The following is a 23,936-nucleotide window of genomic DNA, read 5'->3' as shown; positions in this document are numbered from 1 at the left end:
AAGACCGAGACCCCGTTGGTGACACCGAAGGAAACCCTTAAGAAGTGATAGAGCCGCCCATCTGCCTCGAAGGCAGTGTATTTGCGGTCACTAGTGCGGATGGGGAGCTGGTGGTAGGCGGACTTGAGATCCACCGTGGAGAAGACCTTGTAATGCGCGATCCTGTTTACCAGGTTGGATATGCGGGGCAGAGGGTACGCGTCCAGCTGCGTAAACCTGTTGATGGTCTGACTGTAGTCGATGACCATCCTATGTTTCTCCCCGATCTTTACCACCACTACCTGAGCTCTCCAGGGACTGTTGCTAGCTTCAATGACTCCTTCGCTCAGTAGCCTCTGGACCTCTGACCTAATAAAGATCCGGTCCTGGGCACTGTACCGTCTGCTCCTGGTGGCGACGGGTTTGCAATCCGGGGTGAGGTTCGCAAACAGGGAAGGCGGGTCAACCTTGAGGGTCGCGAGGCCGCAGACAGTGAGTGGGGTATAGGGCCACCGAATTTGAACGTTAGACTTTGGAGATTAAACTGCATGTCTAAACCTAGGAATGTGGCCGCGCAGAGGTGGGGAAGAACGTAGAGCCGGTAATTTTTAATCTCCCATCCCGGGACTGTGAGGTTTGCTACACAAAACCCCTTTATCTCTACTGAGTGGGAACCGGAGGCCAGGGAGATTTTTTGATTAACGGGGTGGAAGAGGAGAGAACAGCGCCTTACCGTGTCGGGGTGTATGAAGCTCTCTGTGCTCCCAGAGTCGATTAGGCAGGACGTCTCGTGCCCGTTGATAAATACAGTCGTTGTAGCAGTTGAGAGTGTTCGAGGTCGGGACTGATCTAGAGTCACCAAGACTAATTGCAGCAGTTGAGTGTTCTCTTCGGGCAGTGTGTGGTCAGTCGAGCTGGGGTCCTGGGAGTCCATCCAAGATGGCGGCTCCCATTGGTCGCACATGGCTGGGGGTGCACAAAATGGCGGTGCCCATCCATCTAACGTGGCGTCCGCGGGACAAGATGGTGGCGCTTTGGGGCCACACGTAGCCCTGGAGTAGGAAGATGGCGGCACCCACTGGCCGCACGGGGACCGTGGAGAGGTTTGTCGTGGCGGTCCGCATTCGCCGCCGGAGACCGTGGCAACCGCACGGTCCTGGCATACCACCACAAAATGGACCTTTTTACCGTTTCCCTTTCAGGTGGATGCGCGGGCCGGGCAGCGCTGACGGGGGTGTTTGGCCTGCCCACAAAAGTAGCAGCGGGGCCCCCCGGGGTTGCCAGGCTACCTTGCAGCGCATGCTTGTGGGGGGATGGGGGATGACTCGGGGTCGGCTGCGGAGGGGTTCCACGCTGCCCAGGGGGCTGCCATGCGGTCGGTAACATAAGCGCGGGCGTTTCTGGAGGGCACATCCAGTGAGCCTGCGAGGGCCCGCGCCTCCTTGAGACCTAGTGTGTCTTTTTCCAGCAATCGCTGGCGGATTTGGGAGGACAGCATACCTGCCACGTAAGCGTCCCAGACCAAGAGTTCAGTGTGGTCGCTCGCCGAAACTTGTGGGCAGCTGCAATTTCTCCCCAACACCAGGAGTGCACGGTAGAATTCTTCCAGCGATTCCCAGGGATTTGTTGCCTCGTCGCTAGCAGATGTCGGGCGTAGACCTGGTTTACCGGGCGAATATAATGTCCTTTTAGCAGCTCTACTGCCGCATCAAAGTCTTCTGCTTCCTCGATGAGGGTGTAAATCTCCGGGCTCACCCTCGAGTGCAGGACTTGCATTTTCTGTTCTCCCGCGGGTGTGTTTTCGGCCGTCCCGAGATATCCTTTAAAACATGCCAGCCAGTGCTTGAAGATTGCCGCTGAGTTCGTCACGTGGGGGCTGAGTTGCAGACACTCCAGCTTGATTCGGAGCTCCGTCCTTTTAAATCTAGCTTATTAAATTGATGCACGATCAATGACCACTGAAACTAAGTTGTAGTCCAACTGAAGGCTTTAATAAGCTAGATGTTTCCCCCAGCAGCTCAGGTACAGAATGAAGGCTGCTGGGGCGGCACAGGCTCTTATACCCCACTTAGCAGGGCGGAGCTACCATGCAGCTTGAGCAATAGGAAGCATACAATTTCTACCAATGGTGTTCCAGCATTACCAGGTACCGTAACACCTCTACTATCACACACACATGAAGTCATATGGGTGCAACCTGTGACTCCTTGCACATTGTGAAATCCTGGCACTCTGAAATGGCAATGCCCTTTCATGCTGCCAGTACTTGTCCTTGGAAAAGTGGATTAAGTGACCCACTCTGGAAAACACTGCACCTGTGCTTTGCGTTATTCATTTGTGCACAGCTGATTGACTGTGATTGTGTTATTGGTGTTCACAATGTCACTCCAGATTGGCCACAAGGCATAAAATCTGCCTGTGAGCCTCACAGCCACTGGCACATTGGAAGGCACCGAGGTAGATGATGAAAGTGTAATCAATAAGGGGCAAAACAATTAAATAATATTCAAACTGATTGAGAAGTATTCAATGAAACTTTTTGTGACAGCTGTTGCCATTTTGATCTATTTCTTCATAGTAAGCCTGAACACCTTTTTATGTATGTTCGCAATCAATGAGGTGATGGCAGAAAATGGAATGTATAATTAACCACTCTTTTGTACTTTCATCCATTTAGGAGTTGGAAATGATAGCAGCTGAAAAAAATGTTCAAAAATCAGGGGTTATGTATCGTTCCCTTGTAACTAGTTCTATTCGTCAGGAGGCCATCTAAACGTTACGTAGTGTGAAGAAGGGCATCAAGAACCAAATGTGCATACTTTCGTCAGACAGGACCTTAAATTGATTGTTTTGTGTTTTTGCATTAATTTTGAAGCAAATTGGCTTATCTTTGTTGTAGGATATTGGCTACAGTTCGCTTGGACTGAAGAGGTTTTTGTAATCATACATAGGTTAACTGTAAGTCTTTATTAACTCTTAGAGCTATTTACAAATATACAATAAAGGGTACAAGCTAGGAACTGTTGACATGCTCTGTCCAACACTAAACTAACCCTAGTTGTGGGTCACGTACTCTCTGACACCCATGTGTGGGCGGCACTGTACTCAGTCCTACATTAACCCTATATGTGACAGACCCTCATACTACACTGTTCTTCAGGTGATCTTTAAGTCGCTAAATCGTGGCACATCATCCTGGTGCATATGCAATGTTTTGATTGAGACAGGCTTTCTGGTGAGTTTTGCTGAGAATTTTGCATTCCTTTAGCCCTTCTCAGACAACTCTCATATGAGTGCAATCTTTAGGGTTAAGATTTGCACCCGCTGTTCAGATTCCGAGTGGTGCAGTGTGGAAATTTTGCAAAAGACAATCACCAGCTGAATCACAGCTATGAAACTGCACCACATGTAACTTAAAAACAAATCTCTTTTTACATAAATATATAATACTATTAGTATTCAACATTCTACCCTACATCTGGTAAGAAATTCCTTAAAAAGTAATAGTGTTTGAAAATAGAAATCTATCACAATAAATCAGGAAATAAAAGAGGTACCGAGCTAGAATGTTTTGTTTTATGCATTGGTCAATATATAATTACTGTGGTGGGCAAGGTTCGATGCACTGTTGGATAGCTAATGAGCATTAGATTATCCCGTAATGATAATGGAATATTTTTTTCAGAGATATTGAATGGAATCATCACAGTCAAATATAATAATGGCCTGTGGCTGCCTATGGTAATGTTGCATTGTGTTGGAAATGTGCCTTGCAGTGCAATAAGACAAAGATTAACATGATAGATTAAAGCTTTTTTGCTCTTCTGATAGTTCCTGTTTGTTGGTCTGTTGCGCATTAGAAGATCTTAGTTGGCGTGATGGTGCGTTTATTAGAATTAACTTCAACTTTCCCAACTCAAATGAGGAGATAAAAATCATGCAGCGTAACATTAAAAGTAGTGATGCGACCGCCACAGGTTAATAGTGGGCTGGTTTAGCAAGTGGGGATACAGCTGGCTTGTAATGCAGAATAAGACCAGCAGCGCGGGTTCAATTACCGTACCGGCCACCCCGAATAGGCACTGGAATGTGGCAACTAGGGGCTTTTCACAGTAACTTCATTGAAGCCTACTTGTGACAATAAGTGATTATTATTATTATTAATAATTCCATTAAAAAGCAAATAATGGCACTGGGTTTCATTTCTTGAGGAATAGGACGGTTAAGTATGTTATGTTAAATTTGTACTGAACATCGGTTTGACCCTGTCAAGAGCACTGTGCACAATTCTTGTCTCAATATCCTGAAAAGGATGAAAAGTTACTGGAAAAAAAGATTTGCATGATCTAGAAGTGAGAGGTGGAATGCATGTTGATTCCCAAAATTCTTTCTCCGTCAGTCTGGCCTCAATAAAAGTCGAGATGGATTTGCACGTAAAAAGAAGTTATTTTATTCAGCTTGCAAGCTTGATTCATTTCATAGAAACATAAGAGACATCCAGTCTCCTACATCCCAGAAAGCGAATGAACAAAGAGACAAAGGGATCTCTGCAAATCAATTCAAATGGTATCAAGTTTCACATACTCGACGCCCATAGGTCAGCCTATATCCCTCCTGACCTGTTTGATCTATTCTGATTGGCTCACTTCCAATCCCTTTCTCTGGCCCCTATCAATGCAGCATCACTCTCGTAGACACACCTCTTCCTGCTTTTTCCATGCGGTCTCAAATCCCTTTGTCTCTACCTGCCAGAATCAAAGTGGCTTATTTCTACATTACATTAACTAATATCTCTAAAGTAACTATTTTATATCACATTCGTCATTCCCTCCTTTTATCATTCCATGATAACCGAACTATCCAATCCATAGCTACGGTTCCTCATCTAAAAAGATCCGTCACTGCATTTCCAATTCCTGTCTTAGCCCCCCTTCATCTGCCTCACCCTCATGGATTTTAACAGTTAAATTTTTTTTTTGGGTGATTGGGGCGGTGATCTGATCCAGTGCACCCCGCATTCTACCCATCACACATTTAAGGATGGCCAGGCCCACAAAGGTGCAGCCGATAGCTACCACTAGATAGATGGCCATATTTATCAACCAGTCCTTCCATCCTCCAAATCCCCAGTTACCCCAAGAGCCAGGATCCTGCATCCCGTCCAAGTGATCCCGTATGTGATCCATAAATTTAGTGATGTTAGCGGTCAAGTCCTGAACTCCCATGATACACTTGCCCTGTACTATGGCGCATACCCCACCCTCACGGGCCAGAAGATAGTCAAGAGCATACCGGTTCTGCATTGCAAACAACCGTAGCTGAGACAACTCCTTGGTTATTGCCCCGAGGGCTCCCAAGGTTTCATTTCCCAAGATGGTAAGGCCGCAAATAAAATAATTCCGATCACTGACAGCCAAGGAACCCCCCACACCTCCCAGTGTCAATACGCTCAGAATGCCCCACCCGGCTGAGTGGCCCCGGTTGGGTGCAAGAACCTGAGGTTTTTTCCAGTTCTCGCAAAATTCAGCAGAGACTGCCCGGCGTGCTAACTGATTATGCAGGTTCCACGCCGAAGGGCAGGGGACTGTGGTAGGGACTAGAGTCCCTATAGCAATTCGGCGGGGAAATGGGGGTGACAAAACGTTGGTCGCTGTACCATTAAATAAAAAGTAGTATCCTTGTTCCGTGTGCAGGCTAGCATCACAATCAGCATATCGGTTGCGTAAGGACCCCCCAATAGCCCAGTTTATCCAACTTTGAAATGCCCATTCGGGCCGCCCAGCAATGCGGAAAGCCCTAGTCCCAACAGTGATATGAGAGACATTCGCCCAGCCACAGAGGAGCTGGAGGCCGGCGTTCAATGGAACGCAAGTGGTGTTGTAACAAACGCATTGGCCAGACACCTGGGTGATATGGCACCTCCTGTCCGTACAGGTGGGAAACAGACATGTTATATTTGTGTCCACCTATACCAGCAAACAGCCATATCCTTCACTGCTGAAGCAATTCTTGTACGACCGGGAATCCCTATTGGGAGTGAAGTGGCTAGGTATGTACTCCCTCCACCGTCGCAGCCTATCGTACTGTGAATGGGAATTATCCTGAGGAAGGGGAAGGCAAATAGCCGGTGGTGCTGAACCCGGATCGTAAGGAAGAGTGACTTGCTCGGGCAATGGCTCGGAATGCTGACAATGAACCACCGTTTGGGGAGTGCCCCAAAGCGGTGAAACAGAAAATAACCTAGACACCGCTGCGGGGTTTGGGTAGCAGACAACCCGTCCCTGGCCATACAAGCGGTGGTAAATCTGGTAGAAGAAATTCATACTACCCGGGTTTTCCTCAGTTTGGCCTTTAATTAACTTAAGTGTATCTCCCGGTAACCTACGTTCTAGCTGTACTTCCCTTCTCATACGCCCCGTCCTCTCTCTAGTCCCTTTCTCTTTCTCATAGCCTCTTCCTACACTCTTCTGACAGCCTGATTTTACCTTTATTGTACCACTCTTAACACATCCAAAATCGAATTTACATGTATTCCGAAAACAAGGCAATGTCCATATAATGTTCCCTTCCCATCGCCGGGACCGGTGCAACTGCTTCATGACTCCTGCATTCTCCTTAACTTTGATGACCTTCCATGAGTCGATACCATGTCCTCGTATATGGGGGCAGCGAAGAACATCACCTTTGCAGAGGTGATGTAACCTTGTAGATTGGTTGGGGCTACACAGATACATAATATTCCCCTTTTCCATGTCCATCGCCAATAACACGCCAAGCGAAGTGAAGCCAAATATCAGACAGACGATGCGTTCCACTCCATCATGCTCCACACCTGTAAAATAGCACTGGAGAAGGGAGGCAGGTTAGTATCCGACCTTTTACAGTAGTGGAGATGGACTCAATTTACAGTGATGTAGGTGGACCCAAGCACTTCGCCCCTCCACTTTAACTGCTGTGGGGGTGGTAAGGAGAACTTGGAAGGGCCCGTTCCATCGCGGCTCCGCCCCTTCCTAGTCCAATTTTTGACCATGACATAACTACCGGGCTGGACTGAAAGTGAGCTAGGTACTGGGGGCAATGGCTGGTGAGCGCGCGGACCTGGCCATGGAGTTCCTTGAGCACTTGCGTGAGGGCTAGAACATAGGTGGTCATTTCTTCAGTCACCTGATGAAACTGAACCAGTCTGGGAACCTGCAGGCTCCAGGGAGTTCTAAGAGGCCTGCCATAAAGAATCTCGGCGGGAGAGAGCCGGGCCGGTCCCGCAGGTGTAACCCGCAGCTGGAAGAGGGCAACGGGGAGCAACTTTAGCCATGTCAGTCCCGTGTCTGCTCTTAATTTAGCCAATTTAGTTTTTAGGGTCTGATTGTGCCTCTCAACCAACCCGGCCGCCTGCGGTCTGTAAGCACAGTGTAACTGCTGGCGTATGCCCAACTGGGAGCAAAACTCCTTGTTAATTTGTCCAATAAAATGAGGCCCATTATCAGAACTTAACTGAGCTGGTATACCGTACCGGGGAATGATTTCCCTCATCAAGACTTTAACCACAGTAGCAGCTTTATTATCGATAGTCGGATACGCCTCGACCCATCTGCTGAACACATCCACAATGACCAAAACATATTTGTAACATTGACACCTTTCCAACTCAATGTAATCCATTTGGAGCGTCTCAAAGGGACCACTGGGCAACGGGGTTTGCCCCTTCCCACAAGGGATACCTTTTCCGGTGTTATATTGCTGACAAATCAAACACCGATTACTGATACTTTGGGCCAACCCTTGCATTTTAGGGTGCCACCAAGTGTCCAGCAACAAATCACTAGTCCCTCGAGCCCCACAATGAGTTGCAAAGTGTACACATTCAATGACCCATAAAGCCAGCACATCAGACATACAAGTCTGATGTGCAGGCGTGGTCCATAAAGAGGAAACAGAATCATATGTACAACCTAACCGTTTCCACATTTGTTTATCACTCTCAGGAGTGTCCTCCTGTAACCTTATGACGTCTTGGATGGTTGGCATTGACTTGTCAGAAGCAGACATATTTATAGTAGATCGTTTAGTCTGACTTAACATCTTAGGCACCATCACTTGCTGAATTTGCGCGGCTGTTCGCGCTGCACGATCTGCTCGTTCATTACCAACGTCAACTGGGGTTGTACCATTCGTGTGGGCAGCGCATTTAATAACAGAAATCTGCGCTGGCATAAGGAGGGCCTGCAGTAGGTCATTAACTAAACCCCGGTGGGATATTTGACCACACATAATCATGTCAGGTTGTTCTGACGAAATGTCACTCAAATCGCCCCTTATTGTGGTAGTTTCCTGAATCAAGGCTAAACAGTCGTGACCAGGCGCGTCCTCATGGACAGGGGGACCGCTAAGAAAACAGGCTGGATTGATAGTGGTACAGTATTTAAATGTCAGACGTGGATTGTTCAAAAGGTATATCTCATACCTATTCTGACGAGCTGCGGTAAGATGCTGAGTCTGCAGTTGCCTCAGTAGTGCGATGACCGAGTGGGTGCTATACACCGTAATATCCTGTTGGAGGGTGAGAGCATGTAATGGCTATGCAATGGCATTGATTGAACGTAAATCCTGTACTAATCGGTACTGGTCTGGTTTGGCTGGTTTAGGCACAGCAAGTATGGGGGTGTTACATTCTGATTGGCAAGGGACCAAAATACCCTGTTTCAACAGTTCTTGAATTAATTTATCTTTTGATGGAGCAGCTTGAGATTTCAGGGGGTATTGCCGAATGGAAGGTAGCTTTACATGATCCTTAATCATCACCTTAATAGGTGTAACATTTGTCTTTCCCACTTGTGATGGGTATTCCGCCCAGACCTGTGGATTGACATATTCCAACACATCATGTCCCCTGTGATGCTGCAGTCGAGTGTTAATCGTTTCAGGGACCTCAAAATATTTTATGGTAGTGCCGTCCGGCATGACTTGAAGTGCGTAGTCTGTTGGATCTGAATGATCCACTGCCCTCCTGACCATTTGCCCCATATCCCTGGCATGGTACTGGTCATGGACCTGACGTGTAATATGAGGGCTTACCGAAGCTGACTGTGGCCATAAATGTGGTGACATTGTAACAAAATCGTCTGTACCTTCTTTTCCCGTGACTGTGGCTGTAACCTTGACTGGCCATTCGGTCTCAAGTAACGGCCGGTATTTGTCCTCCAACTCCCTGTTTCGTCCAGTTCTGTCATAGGCCAGGGTAACGTGATGCAGTGACTGTTCAACATCTAACGTCCACCACTGGGGGGTGATAGAAATATAGCACTGTTGTCTCATCCTCCTCTTCGCTGATCCACCCACCCAAAGTCACTATATTGGGGCTCCTGCTGGTAAACTACCATTTCTGCCGCTTGTTGGGGTCGCAGATCATCCTTTTTCATTACATACTCAGTCTTAACCTTTGTAACTGAGCCTCCTTCTTGGCCTACACCCTCCTTCCAGTAAAATTTGACTGCCCTTGCCATCTGGGAAGGGTCGTTCTCTGTCCAATTCATGTTATTACATTTCACAGCAGTAACCACAGAAGGTGGTAGGCAATGCATTAACATAGCACAGTATTGAGGGGAATTCTGACCATTTTGATACAGCAAATCGCCTGACTGCCCCCGGTAGATTTCATTAAAACGCTCCAGAAATTCCTCTGGCTCTTCAGTCTTCCTAGGTTTTAGGTCTAAGATAACAGAAAGATTTATGGGCATTTGAAATGTGCTATTCAACGCATTCAAGATCTGTGTCCTTCTTTTCTCTATTTGCTCTTTTTTTTTTAAAACTTAAAAATGTTTGAAAATTCAAATTGAATTACTGCAACTTGCAAGCTTAGCTCTGATCTCAACTCAGAACTAAATTTACAATTTGCTTAACACAAACTTGTATAACATTTACAACTTAATTATTTCTTTATCTTAACAATTTTTCTTTTAACAAGTTTTTTTCTTTTACATACACATAAGTATTAGCAAAATCAACTATCATCTCCAGATTGACACTTTTTAAAATGGTGTCCATGATCTTCTTTAAGTGTCTATTAATCTCCAGATAAAATGAGATAAACCTTATTTCAAGTAAATAAAACTTAAGATTCTGGCAATTTCAATCAATTGCTTTCGAAAATAATAACTTTTATCAAAGAGGTGGAGAAACCCACTGGTTTCCTTTAATTAATTCAAAACGTAACTTTGCTGGTGTTCACTGACTCAAAGGAAAGGTATCCGATTACACTACAGACTGGTGCTGTTATCTCAAGGCCTGAGTGAGAAGCACTGTCTGTTTTCAACTTTGCCTGCTGCTGTTAACCCTTTGAGAGACTTCTGCTTCAACCAATATGCAGCATTCCCCACAATCTCAACTAGACCTCGGAACTGCGTTTTTCGCCAATATAGTCCAAGGAGACAATTTTAGCTTAATCAACTATATATTTAAAACACTCACACATAGAGTTGAACCATCTTCAGATTTAAAAACAGTTATACTGGACTGAACCTTCATTACTGAAGTCCCATCAGCCCCTGAACCCATATAATAGACTGAACCTTCATTACTGAAGTCCCATCAGCCCCTGAACCCATATAATAGACTGAACCTTCATTACTGAAGTCCCATCAGCCTCTGAACCCTTATACTTGGAATTGAATCATCATTTGAGATGTCACATCAACCTAAAACCCTAACCCAAGCCGAAACAACAATATGAAATCCCATCAATTAAATTGCTAATCCCCAGACTGACCTGTGATTTCGTCGAGGCGGTCTTTCTGTGCCAACCGCGAGTGACCAGACTAATCAGACGATAAGAAGAGGGGAACAATCAATGCGCGGTCGTTTTCCAGTTCTACATTGAGGGCCCTTTGTTCCCCATCCTCCTGTTCATAATCAGTCTAATTCTGATTTCGCAGTTGGATCAGGATCGCCCTGAGAAATCCCGGGTTTCGGCACCAAATGTTGATTCCCAAAATTCTTTCTCCGTCAGTCTGGCCTCAATAAAAGTCGAGATGGATTTGCACGTAAAAAGAAGTTATTTTATTCAGCTTGCAAGCTTGATTCATTTCATAGAAACATAAGAGACATCCAGTCTCCTACATCCCAGAAAGCGAATGAACAAAGAGACAAAGGGATCTCTGCAAATCAATTCAAATGGTATCAAGTTTCACATACTCGACGCCCATAGGTCAGCCTATATCCCTCCTGACCTGTTTGATCTATTCTGATTGGCTCACTTCCAATCCCTTTCTCTGGCCCCTATCAATGCAGCATCACTCTCGTAGACACACCTCTTCCTGCTTTTTCCATGCGGTCTCAAATCCCTTTGTCTCTACCTGCCAGAATCAAAGTGGCTTATTTCTACATTACATTAACTAATATCTCTAAAGTAACTATTTTATATCACATTCGTCATGCAGACCTGGCTGGAGCTCCTGGGCTGGGTTGTCGACACCCCAACGCAAAATTGCGTTCGGCAATGGGGCGGAGAATCCGTTTTCCGGCATCGGTTCCGCAATTCTCCGCCGCCTGCGCCGAGTATCCACCGCCTCAGGCCTTTGCCTGAGGCCTGCCCCGCTATTCTCCATCCCCGACAGGCTGAATTCCCGACGGCGTGTCTCTAATGTGGTCCTGCCGGTCGGGAAACTCTCAAGGATGCTGCGGACTCAGTCCGGGGCTGCCACAGTCGGGGGCGGGCCGATTGGAGGGCAGAGGGGCCTCATTCGGGACTCGGGGCTATGAGTGTGGGCGGTCCAGGTCGGGCGAGCGGCCGATGCGGGGCTCTATTTCGGCGGTCCAGGTCCATTGGCTGAGTCCGCCATGAGCACGGGGCGGCTGCTGGAGACCGCCGCAGTGCGCATGCCTGGCCTCTGACCCAGAAGTGCGGGGGGCTGTCTCGGCAGCTGGAGCTACGAGCTCCAGGACAGCTGCCTGCTAGCCCCCTGCAAGACAGTGAATCTGTGGCCCTTTGACGTCAGTTTTCCTGATGGCAAATGGTAAAAAAATAGAGCCTGTTGCCATAAAGCAGTAGGTGAGGTGAACTGTATAGCTACAAATCAGTAAGCTGGACAAGCATATGAGGGAGAAAGGATTAGACACATATGCTAATTGGATGAAATGAAACAGGGTGGGAAGACACCTGCCTGAAGCATAACAGTAAGCTTAGGTCAGTTTGGCTGAATGGCCTTTTATCTGTGCTGTAAATTCTATATAATTAATTGTTAGCTAAGCACCCCAAGTCAAATAACAGAGCACCCATCTAAACTCACAATTGAACCATGAATACCCAGACGGGTGCCATATGAGGGCTGCCTAGCCCCAAGGAATTGCCACAGCGCATATTATGGAGGGGGTTCTCCGGGTCCGCCCACCAGAAGCAGTATTCCCAGTTGGCTAGAGAATCCCACATTGAGGCAAAATCGGGTTTCGCGCCGGGCAAGTTGCGATTCTCCCTGCCCATCCCGCCGGCTATAGCGGGTTTCCTGATGTACCATCCAAGCTTCCCGCCCTGACTGGACCATGCAAGTAGCTCATTAGAGCTATTTGACATGTCACTGGTGGGCAGGATGCAACATTCACCAGCCAGGAGGAATGCTCCAGCCCCTCCCCCCCCCACCCCCCCGCTCCCCCCTCCCAGCCAAGAGTCTCACTGATGTGAAGTGGTGCAAGTGTTGTTGGGCATGGACCTGGCAGCTTGCAGCCTGGAGAGCGGCAAAGTGGTAAGTACCCTGCCAACAATTGCTGCCACGGTACCAAGGAGGGTCCTTCATGGGAAGTGGGGTGAAGCAGGCATGTGCTGGGCTGGAGGGGCTCAGACCAGGGTTCTTCCTTGGGATGGGACTCCTTTGGTTGCTCTCCCCATCTGAAGCTATTAACCCTATTAAACAGTTATATAATATGTAAAATGTAAAGTTTTCCCATCATTAAGTGAAAGTGCTCTTATATGTCCGCCCTAAACCATTTATACAGTCACTCAGTAAGTAAAAAAGAAAGGGTGTGATCGAATGGCCTTGTTGACTCTCGTGAGATTTGCAACGTTTGAAATACCTCGCAAGATCGAACAAGATCTCGCGAGATGTCGCAATGGGGATCTCGCCCTCGCTGGACGAGGTCCAGATGAACATATTTAAATGAGCCTTATAGCTGCACCCGATTCTCCAGAGGCCCGGGAACAAGTGACCTAGCTTGGTACACCTCACATAGCGACATTTAGTACTGGGGTGTAACAGTACCTGGAGGGGGGTGTTGCCCAGGCCATTGGAGGCTCCTGGCTGGTCGGTCTCTGGGAAGGTTGGTACCCTGGTACTCCTGCTGGCACCCGGCATCTTTGCACTGCCAGGCTGGCATCATGGCACTGCCACCAGACACCTTTGCAGTCCCATCCTGGCACTACCAGGGTGCCTGGGTGACACTGCCAGGCTGGCAGTGGCATAGAACATAGGACATACAGTGCAGAAGGACGCCACTCTGCACCGACCCACTTAAGCCCTCACCTCCACCCTATCCGCGTAACCCAATAACCCCTCCTAACCTTTTTAGTCACGAAGGGCAATTAGCCAATCCACCTAACCTGCACGTCTTTGGGCTGTGGGAGGAAACCGGAGCACCCGGCGGAAGCCCACGCAGACACGGGGAGAACGTGCAGACTCCGCACAGACAGTGACCCAGCGGGGAATCGACCCTGGGACCCTGGCGCTGTGAAGCCACAGTGCTATCCACTTGTGCTACCGCGCCAGTGCCCTGGCACTGCCAGGGTCCAGGCTCTCAGTGCCAAGGGGCCCAGGTGCCAGGTTGCCTGTGCCAGGGATCAGGCCTGGAGGTGCCTGTCCCTTAAGAGGTGATGTGAAGGGGGGCTCTAGGACCCCCAAGAGGTCATTTGGGGCAGTGGGGGGGAGGGGCATGGAGGCTGCGATGGGGTGTCCGAGGGAGGTCGATAAATCAGGGCGACATTAAAAATGTGGCCCCTATCTCTTCCTGCGCTGACAAGCTGAGCTCATCAGTGCAGGAAGGGAGGTAAGTGCGACCTCAGTGGGGTGTTTCTCGTCGAGGCCAAAAAAGGCAGAGTTTTGTTTCATAGCGGGGTCATTCTTGGCGGTGAGAAAGACCTTGCTATACGTGCCCAAACGTGACTCTGTGTTTTGCATGTTAAATCGTGGCTCAAAGTTTCACCATAATAAAGTGATCCCATCTGTACCCCTGACCTTTGGCCTATTAGTCATGCTGTGGGAGCTGCCCCTTCACTTTCTCGGAAGGACTTGAGAACGAAGAGGCAGATCTTTAAACCTGCATTCTGAAAACCTGAAAAAGAAGTTCTCACAAATTCAGATTATCCCAAAGACCTTTACAATCAATGTAATATTTTTAATCGGTAGTTTTTCTGTTGTAATATGGGAAATACAGCAGCCAGTCTACATACGCTAAGCTCCCACAAAACAATGTGATAAAGACCACATAATCTGTTCATTAACAATGTTGGCCAGCACACTTGCGAGAACATCCTTCTCATCTATAAGCCTTGAGCTCACTTGTATCAACCTCAAAGGACAGATGGGGCCATGGATTAAAGTTGCATCCAGAAGAGAACACCTTTTACAGTGTAGCATTCCCTCAGCACGACACCGAAGTGTCAGCCTTGATTCTGTCCTCAGGTCTCTGCAGTGAAATTTGAGCCTGTAGCTTTCTTTTTTTTAAAATAAATTTAGAGTACTGTTATGGGCGAGGTGTTTTTAGAACCCCAAAATGTATCATGGAGTTCAACCAACCTCACCCTTTAATGTATTTGTTGCTTTTCCAAGCACACGGCTTTTTCCCTAGGTGTGGGATTACAATTATGGACACAAGGGTTTTTAAACACAAAACATTGTTTATTCCATGAACTCAACTTAACATCTTAAATAAACACTGGATCTCTTAACACCCCTTACTTCAAAGATAACTCAGAAAATATTGCAACAGTAAATAATTCCTTAAAATGTTCCTTCAAACTTCCAAGAGACTTAACACCTTTAAACAAAATCACATCAGGTTAAACTATTATAAGTTTAAATCATCCAAATGATCCAGAGGTGGTCTTTTATGGCAGACATCCAGCTCACTGCAAAACACAGACACACACCCAGCTCTTTTCAAAATTGAAACTAAAAACCTGCAAAACTCAACTGCAAAAATGGCTCACCTGAGCTGAGCTCCACCCACTCTATGACACCACTGTTTTCTTAAAGGTACATTGCTTAAACATCCATGTCTTAAAGGTACCCTCACATGACCCAATTCATTTTTTCCAATTAAGGGGCAATTTAGCGTGTTCAATCCACCTACCTTGCACATCTTTGGGTTTTGGGGGCGAAACCCACGCAAACACGGGGCGGATGTGTAAACTCCAAACGGACAGTGACCCAGAGCCGGTATCAAACCTGGAACCTGGGACCTCGGCGCCGTGAGACTGCAGTGCTACCACTGCGCCACCGTGCTGCCCGAGCCTGAAGCTTTCTGACTGTGAGGTGAGAGTGCTACTGCTGATCCCTGACTGGCATCGAGGTCGGTCAGCAGAGTTTCACTGCCTTTAGAAATTGCCCCAGACTGGTTTCATACTTGAAAACGACTTGGGATGACACATGTCAGACATACTTCCTGCCATCAGAGGAATTTTAATGTTTTGTTTTTGACAAAACATCTGTTGTGCTGCTCAAAGCACAATGGGCGGGATTCTCAGTCCAGCGATGCGGAATCGGGAATCAGGATCAGGCGGAGAATCATGCATCAGCTGAAAAACGAGGTCAGCGCCCAGCGCCAACAGAATGCCATGCTCCGGCGCCTTGATAGCGGTGTGAATGAGTTCCATGTCGCACGCCGGCCTGGCAGTAACAGTGGTTAGCATATCACATTAACAGACCTGACTCCGTAGTCTCCGGCTTCCCGCAATATTCCGCCTCCGCTGCCGTGATTCACTTATTGTATTTTAAAACGGAAACCAGATGCCGTGGCTGCTGAGGGTGAGACAGGAGGTGAGACCCAAAGGTGCAAACATAGGCTGCCAGTTGTGCCGCTGGCTTGGGGTGGGAATGACTGCCAGGGCCGGGGGGAGTAGTGTGAAGTGACCAGGAGATGGGCCATGGATCTTGGGTGTTGGAGATGCTGACCCACTCCAGTGGGATCGGGGCGATGGGGGTTCAGAACTCAGCGCAAACAGCGGACACTGTGGCCCTTGACACTCCCCCGGCACACTGCCGTTCCCCACCCCACCCCCGGATGGATGCCCCACCAGTGGCACCATCAGCCAGTCCACCCCGCAGGAACACCGGCTGGCACCGAGCCCTGCCTGCACACTGCGCTCCTGCTGTCAACCACTCTGCCCCCAGACAGGTAGACACAACCTGTAGTCCACAAATAGGACCCACAGCATACTATAGCTACAGTCTTAACAGCAGCCCATCCCACCCGCCCAGCCCCATCTGCGGTCCATGTCCGCACATATGCTACCAGGCATGGTGGTGGTCTGTGGCATGCGATGCCCCACCCCAAATCAGGTGGCAGCATGCTGCAAGGTAGTACGCTGGTTGGGATGGGTGGTAGGGCAGGAGGCTCCCCGGTGACAGGCCCTGGCGGTGCCAGGAGTGCCGTGCAGAGGGAAGAGTGATTCCGGCAGCACGTGGCCAGTAAATCGCGCCCTTTATGTTCTCATGAAGTAATTAGATATAGCATTTGGGGTGAAGAGGATGAAAGAATATGGGGGGAAGGCTGGATCAGGCTACTGGATGAGTTGGTTGATCAGCCAGGATCATAATGAATCATAGAGCAGGCCCGAATGGCCTCCTCCAGCTTCTATTTTCTATGTTTCTATTGTTTCCATTCCATTAAATAGCCAAATGAGTGCAATTTTACGTGGCTCATCTGCTTTTTTCGGTTGGTGGGTGGGCTGAATGGTCAGGCGGCCTTTACATTTTAGCTGCTATCTGCATTCAGGGTGAAGTGAATTGTCAGGGCTGAAATAAAATTAACAAATGCATCAGGGGACTGAGGTCCCTGTTTGACTGTGCAGCCTAGACACTCGTGACATAGTTTTGACATCAGTATTTATTTTTGACGGGTCAGCAGCTCCCTGAGACAGGTCTGCAGTGGCTCTCCCCCTGAGGGAGCATATTAGAAATGCCAGACCACCAGTTCTTGGGGCCCACCCTCTTCCCACCCTCCTTGGTAGCCTGAGCCTTTCACAGAGTGTGTTTCATGCTGGACAACTATTAATTGGCCAGGCAGCTTGAAATTATATTCCAAGGCCGACTGCAGCCAGGACCATGTTTCAGGTCTGCTTCCAGGCTCGCCGACTGTGTGTGCCTGAGCTGTGAAAAATGTAGGCCTATATAAATCTAAAAACAGAAATGTTTGTTTTTACCTGACACAGCTCTCCGGCACATCTTACATCCAGCCCAACAGTAAATTACCAGAAAAACGTCACTTTTGGCATCTATTAAAAACAACACCCTTATCCGAGCTGGGATCAGCCTGGCTGACAACAAAAAGCTGGCTGAAACACCTGTGGGATATGTTCCAATCAGAAAAAGTAATATTTGGCCTCCAATTAGAATCAGGTCAATCTGTCGTTTGAAGAATCTAGTTGTAGAATGATCTACTTGTCGCCAGACCATTCCTACCGATGAAATTACCTTCCGGGTAGGCACAATAACCCAAAGCAGAAGGGGCATAAGGTGACAGAATAACAGCTCAATGCCAGGAAAAGGCAGTAATCCCAACAGACAGGATCACTAGCCAATATAGATCAGACTTGTTGCTTCCACTAGCTCACATGCAAAGCACCAGGTCCATAGGAAACAAATTTCTCCAGCTGTTAAATAGATGTTGTCATGCATTAAGTATACAACCATGACAGCAAATCAAAAACATATCCAATGTCGGTAGTGTGTGAACAAAGTGTACAATGACCCTAGAAAAATATGTGTGCATGCTCACTCTCAGTTATATAATTTAAGAAAAGAGTAGTCTGGGAATTTTACCTCTGTTCCTCAGTGTGTGGCATTTTGTTCAATAGAGTGAATACCTTTACATTTGTAAAATGATATTTGCAGAAGTGAAGCATTTGGGCTGTTAAGTGCGAGACTGCGTTTACATGTAAACTAAAAATGTAATTGCACTCTTTATATTGATAATGGGGTAGAATTTGAATGTCGTTGCTCCCATTTTACAGAAGTAAAACAGGTGAAGGGCCAATTTTAGGAAATATCTAATACCCCGATGATCCATAAAAGGCATCTGACATCTGGGGCTGTGTTCATTTTAAGTGTCCTTGGCAGTTTCCTAAAACAGGTATCAGCCCCCTTTTCGTGTGAATAGTTGTCAGGCGACAGCTGTTGAATGGATTGTTAACCTTGATATCAAATAGATATCTACTTCCCAGATATCTGAATAAAAACGTCCCCTTGTAAATGAAGTACTTAATGGCAGCATTGGACCCTGCTCCAAGTAGTGGGTCGAATGGCTTCTGCTCTTGAGCTTTTATACACAAAGGATGATATCTAGAAGTCAGAAGACTGTGACAAAGCCTATGGCCGGCCATATTGAATAAAGACACATCTCCACAGACACAGACCCTTTGCTGAATTGGATTTGAGCAGAACAGATTCCAGGCAACGAAATGGTAAGCTTTTTTAAATAAAGAATTTCTCTGGATCGAAGAGAAACAGGACTGTTCTCCTTGACTCCATACTGTGATTTCGCCAACCCTCACTCCACTTTGTTGCTTCATCCCTCTCTCCCAGGAGGGACCTTAGAGCCCGGCCTGTGAGGCAAGTGGTCTGAAATGCATCGGATTAAAATGGATGCTGACAGCTCAACAAAATAATTAAAATTAACCTTCAGGCTCAATTTCAGATCAGTTCACTGACAACACATCCATCCGTTTGTGCTTGAAAACAAGCGATTGACAATTTCCACTTCTTAATTAAGCTGTTTCAAATAAAATAAGGAAGGTTTTTAAACAAAGGATGGAGTACAAAAAATATTTTCCAGCACCAGATTATATTGATTTGCTTTGAGAGAGAGGTAAGCTTTCTAAGCAATCAGGGTAAAATTTGTGAGACTGCCCTCATGGTCCTTTGATAGGAGCTAATATCAATGAATTGACTGTGGAAATCACAGTGTCATTCTCCAAAGTTTAATTTTAGTTACATGAAAATTGAGAACATTGTGAATTGACCATGCTAACCTTCACACCAATTCTGACCTGTACCCCTGCTGGGCCATGTTCCCCGCTGGGAGACATGCATCTCAAAATTTAAGCCAAAAATTCAGTATAAATACTTCACAAAACAAATTAATTAAACTGCAGGCAAACATAGGCATTTTTACAAAAGTAGGAGAAAATCAATTTCTGTTTCTGAAAATATTGTTATGAATCTTACTAGTTTACCCTCTTTAATTTTCACAGTGATGTGTATTGATAGAGTGAAAGGCTATTGCCTGTAGTTGGGGAATCAGTGATGAGATGCCATTAATTTAAAACTGTCACTGAAAGAGCAAGGCAATAGATTAGGAGAAATTTTGTAACAGAGGGTGGTTGGAGCAATGAATGCCTTGATACAAGGAATTGTTCAGGCAGAGGCCATTGCATCATTTATGGGGAAATTGGATAGATTTGTGAAGCTGGAGAAGTTACAAGGCCAAGGGTAGATCGTGAGACAGTCGGAGTAATTTTGAATTGCTCTAGCAAAAAGCCAGATGTATGAACAGGTGTATTGCTTCTTTCTGTGCTATAAATTGCTATGGTTCTAAAGAGAAATAATATAAATGCTTGTTTTGCTGTGGAAACATGTTTAATTGTGCAATTGGTCACACTTACTTTTTTGGGGGGAAAATCCGAAATTCCATCACAATCCCAACGTTTTGCAGGTTGGAAATGGCTGGTGTGTAAAACGCATACCCACCCCCTGCTGATATTGGTTTCCCCATTTTAAATGGATTGAATTTTTACCTGATAGTGTGGGGGTGTTGGAAGTCTATTAAAAGCACACCATGTTTAAGAGTTTGTGAAGAAAATAGACAGCCTGCTGAGGAGTCTGGAACATTCTGAAAAGCAAATGTTAATTATTTTGATACCTTCAAATGTCACTATTAGATGCTATATTGTAATGTAGATGTGTTTTCAATGCAGTGATTAATCATAGATGTCTGCCTTGCAAAAGTAAGTTTTTCCTTACATTGCTCATCAATATTAAATTGTTCACATGCATTACAGTACTTTTCCAATGGAGAAAGAATGACAATGTATTTAAAAATGTGATTAAAATGTCATCTGCTGTCATGTTTCTATCCGCTGATTGGACTGACAAATCTAGCTGCCTTAAAAGTAATTGCTTCTGAAAGTGAAACAAAATGATCTGTTCCTCCACTCAATTGATTGAAAGGCACTCTGCTCAGGAAAAGGTCTTATTGATCCAAGAAGGGTTGAAACTTTTATGAGCCCATAATAACAGATGTATTTGATGTGGTTTGTTGTTTGTCTACAATCCTAATAGGCACTTAAGGATTACATATTTTTCCTGCTGGGATTGTTGGCCAAGTATTAATTATGGTGAGTTTGAATTCAGAGTTTTCTAAAGATTATTAGAGGTTTAATGTTTTTCAAATGATTTTGAAACAATTCGTATTGCTGTTACATGGTGCCTGAAAACTGTATGTAATGTACACTAGATGAGTGGCTGGAGAAGATACACGGAGAGCGAGGAGGCACAGTGGTGGCATGGAAATATGAGCAGCCATGGGGGGGCCTGAAGGTCCATTGGGTGGCATGTGGAAAATGTGGAGTGGCATAGGTGGCTGAGTTTTAGAAAATCAAGGGATGGCGGTGGACATCTTGGGAAGGCCCTCGGAGGAACGGGTTGTGGACCTGGGGGAGCTGGTTAAAGGGGAGATACGACTGACCAGAGAGGAGGGGGTGCTGGGACCCCCCAACCCGACTGATTTCATGGAGTGTTTAGGGATTAAATAAGCCAGTTAAGAGGTCGCGAGTGTTCATGCATTTGAGGAGTTTGAAGGCAGACGTTGTGTTTTTGCAAATAACTCATTTGAAGGTGGTGGATCAGATGAAGCTGAGGAAGGGATGGGTGGGACAGGTGTTTCATTCAGAGCTGGACATGAAGACGAGGGGAGAGGCAGTGCTGGTTAATAAGAAGGTGTCCTTTGCGGTAGGGAGCATAGTGCCGAACCCTGGAGTAGATCTGTGATGGTGAGCAGGAGGTTGGAGGGGGTTCCCGTGGTGCTGGTGAACATTTATGCCCCAAATTGGGACGATGTGGATGTGTATGTGCCGTGTCCTGGCAAGGATAAAATGCCTGGATATGCACCAACTGATGATGGGGCGGAATTTAATCTGGTGTTTGATCCGAGGTTGGACAGGTCGTGTCCCAGGTTTATGAGGGTGTCGGCAATGGCGAAGGAGTTGCTGGGATTTATGGAGCAAATGGGTGTGTCAGACCCTTGTTGCTTTGAGAGGCCAGGGGCGAAGGAATTGTCGTTCTTTTCTCAGGTCATAAGGGGGTACTCCCCGATTGATGTTTTTGTCCTGGACAAGGCACTGCCAGCGGGGGTGGTTGGGACCGAGTATTCAGCGCTCGTGGTGTCTGCCCACATGCCAAACTGGGTGGATTTACAGGTAGAGGGGGTGAGCTCCCAGAGGCCGCAGTGGAAGTTGGTTGTAGGATTATTGGCTGAAAAGGAGGTCTGTGAGAAGCCAAGGGTGGCTAGATGGAACTTTATGGAGCATAATAAGACGGAGGTCTCGGTGGCTACGTTATGGGAGGTGTTGAAGGCAGCGGTTAGAGGGACGTTTATTCCGATTAGGGCACATTGGGTGAGGGAGGAACGGACACAGAGGCTGAGGTTGGTGGAAGCCATTCTGGCGGTGGACCGGAGATACTCGGTGGCACCTGAGGAGGGGCAGAAACTCCAAATGGAATTTGTAGAGTTGATGGGGGAGACAGTGGGACAGCTGCGTAGGGCCAGAGGGGCGGTGTGCGAGTATGGGGAGAAGGCTAGCAGGATGCTTGCACATCAGTTGAGGAGGCAGGCAGAAGCGAGGGTGTTTGGGCAAATGAGGGACTAAGGACGGGGGGACAGGGACGGGGTGGGGGGGGGGGAGTTGGTGACGGGACTGGAGCAGGCATTTTATCGAAAGTTGCACAATTCAGAGTCTCTGGCGGGGGTTGACGGTTTGAGGCAGTTTTTGGATGGACTAGAGTTCGTGAGAATAGATGAGGCGAGAGCACAGGGGTTGAGGGTCCTGATTGGTCTGGGGGAGGTGATGGAGTGTGTGGGGGTGATGCAGTCAGGAAGGCCCTAGGATCGGATGGGATTCCTGTGGAGTTTTACAATCGGTTTGGGTCGGACTTGGGGCCTCTGTTAGGAGAGATGTACAATGAGTCGGTGGAGAGGGGTGAGTTTCCCCCACCCCCCCCAACCCCCACTGTGTCATTTTAAAGAAAGATAAAGACCAGGAGCATTGTGAGTCATACCACCTGATATCGTTGTTAAGGTGCTGCGGGTGCTGGTGAAGGTGCTGGGGGCCGGATAGAGAATTGTACGCCAGGGTGAGAGGGGAGAACCAGACGGGGTTTGTGAAAGGGTGGGAGCTATCGGCCAATGTTCGGAGCATTTTGAATGTGATAATGATGCCCTTAACGGGCCAGGAGGTGGAGGTGGTTGTGCCTATGGATGCGGAGACGGCGATTGACCCTGTGGACTGGCCGTACTTATTCGAGGTGGTGGCGTCCTTTGGGTTTGGGCAGGGGGTTGTCGACTGGATGAGATTGTTGTGTAGGGCTTCTAATGTGCAGACCAATATCAATTCAGAGTGTTTTGGGTTGCATCGGAGGACGAGGCTGGGGTGCACGTTCTCCCCTTTGCTCTATGCCCTAGTGATTGAACCGTTGGCAATGGCACTTAGGACTGCGAGAGGTTGGCGGAGCATTCGAGTGCGGCGGGGTAGAGCTCTGCGTCTGTTTATTTGCTGATGACCTCTTAGTTATATGGTGCTAACCAGTTGACGGTTCTGACAGAATTATGGGGATCTTGGGGGAGTTCAGTCCTTTTTTGGGGCATAAGCTCAATAGGGGAAAAAGTGAGGTAATCCCAATCAATGCCCGGGGACAGCGGGGGGGACTTTAAGGAGGTTGCCATTTTGGTTGGTGGGGGTGGGATTTCGATAGCTTGGGATACATGCGGCACAGAGCTGGGCCCAGCTGTCCAAGTTTACTCTGGCAAACCTGATGGAGGGGATGAAGGAGGATTTTAGGAGATGGGATGTGTTGCCTTTGTCGCTGGGCGGAAGAGCCCAGACACTAACGATGACGGTGTTCCTGAAGATTTTGGGTGTGTATCTCCGGCCTTGTTGGGCTCTTGCTTGAGCACAACAAGGCCGGTGAATAGCCAAAAACGAGAATCACGTCAGGCGCCAAACAGTTTGAGATGCAACCGGCCCGCTCCCGAGGGCGAAATCAGATCCCGCCGTAGGAGAAGATAAGCCAATTATCACCACTTCAGTCCTATTTCCATACAATTAACAGAAGCCACCCCATATCAACAGGCTCCATGATTCAATGGCCTTCCCAGCAAGTGGTCACACAGGCGATCATCAGTACTCCTTTTTAAAATCGTGAACCTGGCAGAAGGACTTCTGCGGAGAGCCAAGGTGAGTAGCCATCTTTCCTCACATGCAAAGAGCCCAAGGGTACGGGACTTGCCACCCCAGTGCTAGGCGGGGGCGGTGGGTACACCCTCGGCTGGAGGGGCACTCTTGACTGGGGGGGGGGGGGGCGCCATGGGAGGGGGTGCCGCTGGGGGCCAACCATACGCCAACCCCTGGATCGTGTGTACCCATTCCGGGGGCAATCCCTGTCCATGCCTGTCTGCCCCGCCGACCAGCCAAGCCCCCCCCCCCC

This window comes from Scyliorhinus torazame, chromosome 8, assembly GCF_047496885.1.
Source record: "Scyliorhinus torazame isolate Kashiwa2021f chromosome 8, sScyTor2.1, whole genome shotgun sequence".
In the NCBI taxonomy this organism is placed as follows: Eukaryota; Metazoa; Chordata; class Chondrichthyes; order Carcharhiniformes; family Scyliorhinidae; genus Scyliorhinus; species Scyliorhinus torazame.
Note: the sequence above shows the minus strand (reverse complement) of the source record.